The sequence below is a fragment of the Eucalyptus grandis genome, unplaced genomic scaffold (genome assembly GCF_016545825.1).
Source record: "Eucalyptus grandis isolate ANBG69807.140 unplaced genomic scaffold, ASM1654582v1 tig00006899, whole genome shotgun sequence".
In the NCBI taxonomy this organism is placed as follows: domain Eukaryota; kingdom Viridiplantae; phylum Streptophyta; class Magnoliopsida; order Myrtales; family Myrtaceae; genus Eucalyptus; species Eucalyptus grandis.
This window is the reverse complement of record NW_024096440.1, coordinates 125,926-131,925: the sequence shown is the minus strand read 5'-3', so window position 1 is coordinate 131,925 and position 6,000 is coordinate 125,926.

Sequence of the window (6,000 nt, the reverse complement as noted above, 5' to 3'; positions counted from 1 at the left end):
GGTATGCTCCTAGGTTGGTTGAGGATCGAGAGGAAAAGGCTAAAAGATTTTGAAAGGGTTGAGGACTGATATTAGGAAACAACTGGTGCCTTTGAATATAAGGGATTATAATGAGATTTATGAGAGGGCACAATTGGTGGAGTAAGAGTTAGTGAGAGAGCAATCAGAATCTAAGAAACGGATGACTTTTAATGATGTTCGAAGAGGTAAGAGACCCTATCCTGGTCAAGGTCCGACTTGGGAATCTAAGAAAAAGAATAACTTTGGAAATTTTAGAAGAGTTTGGAATGGCCCGATTTTAGGAAGAGCACCCTACCAGGGTAATTTTTGCCAGAGATGTGGTAGACAACATGGGCCAGGACCTTGTAATAGCCAATTGAGATGTAATGGATGTGGGCAAATAGGACACTTTAAGAAAGATTGTCCACAAAAGAGGTTGTAGCCGAATGTTAGCTCGGTGCGACAAGTGCAACAAAGTACTGTTGAACCAAATTTACCAAGGAACCCACAGAGGCCGCCACCACAAGGAAGGGTGTATGCGGTCACTCAAGAGGAAGCAGGAGCTTCCAAAAGTGTTATCTCAGGTATGATTTTGATAGAAGGATAAGAAGGTATATGTGTTATTTGATATGAGTGACGTGCATTCTTTTGTGTCCGAAAAATATAGGTGATTGTGAGGAGTAGGAACAAATCTCTAGATATGCCTCTTCGTATTTCTACATCGCTGAAAGATATGTTGTTATCTACGTTAGTATGTGAGATGTGTGACATAACCCTAGTAGAATGAGATCTGGGAATGGACTTGATAGTGATAGTTATGTATGACTTTGACGTCATCGTAAGTATGGACTAGCTCCGTAAGCAATGGACTAGGATGAATGATCTCCTGAGATAGTACTTGCCCGTGTGCTAAGGATAAAACCATGAGGTCTGGTATGGGATAGGCCAAAATGGATAATAACTCTGTAAGTTAGTCCCTATTGAAACGAGACCCTTCAGTAGATGTGTAGTTTGGGTTCGAACCAGGCAAAAGCTGGTGTACCTGTAACGTCCTGGTTTGATCAGAGTGAGGAGTGGATGCCGAGGTCAGAGGACACGAACAAGGAGTGGCTCCTGGAAGGCTTCTAGAATGGCAAAAAGGGGGCAGGAATGGACCAAACTATGAACTGAACTGGAAATGTAGTGTTTCTGGGATAATTTTGTCAGAGTGGCGCAGTGGAAGCATGGTTAAGCCTGTAGAACTCTTGTTGTGAAAGAGAAGGATGGGTTGATGCATTTGTGCATTAATAATAGGCAATTGAATCATGTAAATGTCAAGAATAAGTATCCCTTACCTAGAATTGATGACCTATTTAACCAATTGCAAGGAAGTTCGGTCTTTTCTAAAATTGACTTGAGATCAGGATATCAATTAAGGATTAAGAAAGAAGACATTCTTAAGACCGTGTTTAGGACTCGCTATAGACACTACGAGTTCCTAGTTATGCTATTTGGATTGACGAATGCCTTAGCTGCATTCATGGATTTAACGAGTAGGATACTTAAGCCTTATTTGGATCAAATTGTGATTGTCTTCGATTGATGACATCCTAATATATTCTAAAGGACCTAAAGAGCATACGTAGCACCTAAGCGTAGTGCTGCAAGCAAGGCTTAAGAAGTGGATTATGGAGAGTGAGTTATGAATTTGAGGATTAAGTTATGATCATTTGAGCTAAGTAGTGACTTTCTATTTGAGGATTTCATTGGAAGTCTTGATGCATTACATGGAGGCATTTAGTATGTATAGATTGATCTTGGAAGTTATGAGTTTGAGTGGTCATATGAGGCATGAAATGATTTGTGGTTTATATGTCAGAATAATAGATTTAATCGATAGTGGTCAACTTTTAATTTTAGGTGATGATCTCAGTTTGAAAGGGTTTGGTGGAATTAGTGAACATGATCATTTGTGGTTATAGACTTTCCAAGGTGAAATGGTGGAAGTTCAAATTGTGGATTTGATGAATGATTAGCCTAAGTGATGATTCTTTAGGATGAGATATGAGATATATTCGGTGGAAACTAGACAAGTTCTTATTTTGGGGGATTGTCAATCTTTGAATTGAATAAGTCTTGGTGGACTATAGATATTTGAATTGAAGGAATGATGCTATATTTTAGGCTTGAATCTATGTTGCGGTGAATGCATAGTGAATGTCTTTGCTGGACTGAACCAAATGAGTTATTGGTGGTGTTGATTTTGATGGTTCTAGGCTTGAATTGGTGGTGACAAAGGTATATGAATAATTTGGCTAAATGGTGCGTTCGATTGAGTCGAGAAGGTGGAATTCTTTAAATTTGAATCTCATTGATAGTTGCACTTAGGATAGAGCTTGAAATAGATGTTTTCACAAAAGGAATCGAATATGAGATAGAGGAGGTGGATGGAATTATTAAAAGATTTTGATTGTGAACTGTTTTAGAAAATCTCTTGAATTTCATCAAAATTTATGAGCACTGTGACACCGTGCCCAAATGTTTTAAGAAAAATTTTATATTTCTGAACTTTTTATAGAAAACATTCCAACCCATTAGAGTTGGGATTGTGATTGGAATTTACCAACGTACCGATTTAAATTTTACTAAGGGTTTGATAAAGTATTTTATTTCACGCCGTGATGCAAGTATGACTCAAGGCTTTACACGTGGATTCCGAAAAACATTTGAAATTTAAACGTGATCATGGATTTTATGGAATTGGTATCATGCTTTGATTTTGTGAGTTGGTTTCAACGATATGAGATTTACCTATTTTCAAAGACGATTACTGTTATATTGCTGTGTCTTTGGAATCCCTATTTCACATCGTAAAGTGGAATTTTCAAGAACTCAAAGGATTTTCCACATTGGTGATTTGAAAACGTTTTGACACATGACATATGATTTCAAAGCTTGCTGTTGTTGTTGAATACTTTTGAAAACTTCAGTTCGTATTGTTTGATTTCATGAAGGAAGATTCTCAAGCATTCAAGAGAAATTTCAGATGTGGTTATTGTTTTAAAACTGTTTATGATGTTGAGATAAATTAAGATATGTTAAGAGCTTGCATCCTTGACTTTAAAGGAAGTTGGGATGAAAAGTTATACCTGGTAGAATTTGTGTACAGCAATAGCTTTCAGAAAAGTAGAGGCATGTGTTAAGGAAGTATTAGTTAGACCCTGGTCACATACTTGATCATGAAGCCATCAAAGTGGATGAGAAAGTGAGGTACATTAAGGAGCCTATGCAAGTATTGGATTGAAAGGAACAAATTCTCAGGACCAAGAGAATTCCATTGGTTAAGATGTTATGGTGATATCATGATGTGGAGGAAGCCACATGGGAGAGTAGAAGTGAGATGAGGGAAAGGTACCCTCACTTGTTTAAGGAGACATAGGAAATGTCTAATTTCGAGGACGAAATTCTCTAAGGAGGGGAGAATTGTGGCATCCCAAAATTCAAGTCATCCTCTAGAGAAATTAAAGCCTATAATTAGGTAATGAAATTACCTATGGTCTATGTGTTAGCCATTAGTTTTCTTGAGGCCATGTGTTATTGTGCTTGTGTTTATGAATTTTGAATTTAGGACTATAGGATAAATTAATAATCTATGCTTGGCTATGCACCTCATAAATTAAATTCCTATATGTAAAATATTACAAGATTTTGGCCATGTGCAATTTAGTAATTTAATTCTTAAAAGAAAGAATAAGAAAGGGGTAAAAATTGATTTTTAATTAGGTTGGGCCTTAGGCCCATTGGCCTAAGCTTTTAATGGGCCAAGTTGGCCGGCCCAATAGAGGCCCAAGAGGAGTGGTCGACCAGCCCAACTCCAAGGCCCATGATGCATGCAATAGGACAAGTGGCATGGAGGAGGTGAAGCATGGTGGACACTTGTCTTCCTCCACAATTACACTTGTCCCTCATGCTAACCTAGAGTGCATGCAAATATATACAACCAAAAAGAGAGAGAGAGAGAGAGAGGGAGAGAGAGAGAGTGGCTTGTTCGGCCAAGAGAGTGAGCCGAGAGAGTGAGGTGCGAGAGAGAGGGGAGGCCGAGAGAGGAGGAGCCGCCGTGTCCCGCCGTCCGTTCGCCGTGTACGCCGCTGTACGCCGTTGTTTGCTCATCTTAGAGGCAAGTGGAGTCCTATAACTTCTCTTGCATGTTTGTATATGGTTTGCATGTTCGATTTTGGGTGTTTTTAGTGAGAAAAACCGAGGTAAGGTTGGCTCGTTCTTAAGTCGTGTGACTGTTCTTGCTCGGGTTGTGTGAGTCAGTAACTTGTTTGAGCTTGCATGTGTGTTTGGAGTCCGATTTTGGCTTCTATGTCTTCATTAGAGTTGTAGCTAACATCTTGAACTACAACATACTGAAATTTCGTGAAAAATGATGGAGATTTGAGGGGTTAAAGTCTTGTTATACGGAGACCTCAGATCTGGAAAGTTTTTACTGACCTCTTGTTGGATTCATGGTTGCATGTTGGTTTTTGTTGAGAATATCACTTCGATGTCTTCATGAAAGTTGTAGGTAACATCTTAAAATACAATATAATAAAATTTGAAGTGAAATGAACAAGTATAGCCTAGTGAATCGACTAGATCTTGGAGAAGATGATTCTGGTGATGTATTTTGAGATACCCGAGACTTCAAGGACCTAAATGATGGCTCTACTTTGGCTATTTGACTTGGATATCTTCATAAAACTTGTAGAGGACACCTTTATGTATAACATATCTAAATTTCAGATGAAAATAAAGAGAATAGCTAGGTGAAATCGCAATATTTCGGAGATGTGTTCACTGGACAATGCGGTAATGGATCCAGAAGCTTCGTGAGGTTGTATAAAATAATATAAAAATAATCTGGCTTGGAGTTCTTCATGAAAGTTGTACGAAAATGTCTTTGATATCACTCTGTAAAATTTCGTAATTTTTGGAGACCGTATGAATATTTTAATCGAATTTATTCGGAAACTGTGCATTCTGGTTTTATCCGAATATTATGTGCTGTTTTGTGGAAATTGTGAAATTGTGTGAAATTCAATGTGGCCATGAATTTTGCATGCAATTGTCATTCTATTGGTTTGATTAATGATTGCTTGAATTTTATGATTTTGGGAAAATCATAGATATTGAATTTAATATTTATTTATGGAAATAAATAAATATGATAATAAAAATAAATAAAAATAATAAAATAAAATAAAATGGATTATTTTGTTGGCCATAAATTCCATTGAATTTATAAATAAATAATTATGCATTGTTGCATGTATGATGAGATATTGGTGTATGTATGACATTGAATTGTGATGCATGTGTGCCAAGTATGACTTGTTTGATGTCACGCCATATGCCATGTTAAATTGAGATCAAAATAATGGTAAATGTGGATAATGATAAGTGAGGAAGTGGTTGTGGTGGATGATGATGCTCGGTGGCCTAGTGGCGTAATTCCGAGATTCCCGGGAGTGTCGGGATGCCCGGTGGTATACGGTACGTGATTCCAGGGGAGGCCTGGTGGTATGTCGGTACATAATTCCGGAAGCCCTGGAGGTTTTTGCCCGAAAGGGATGCCTCGCGATGCTAGGATTGGGGTGCGAGATGCCTGGCTAGAAGGGTAAAGGCCGGAAGCCCTGTCGGAGGTTTCTGCCCGAAGGGAATGCCTCGTGATGCTAGTTGGGATGCGAGATGCCCGGAATGTGGGGGGCCGGAAGCCCGGTGGCCATGGGATGGTTGGAAAGCTAGGAACCCTGTCGGAGGTCTTTGCCCGAAGGGATGATGAAATTGATGAATTGAGAAATGGGTGATGTGGTGATCAAATTAAAAGCTAAAAGTGGAAATTAAATCATGATATGCATGATATGATATGCATGATGAAATGCATGATGATGATGATGATGATGATGATATGTGATGTGAAATAATGATGATCACCCATGATATGATATGCATAATAATGATGATGATGATGATATG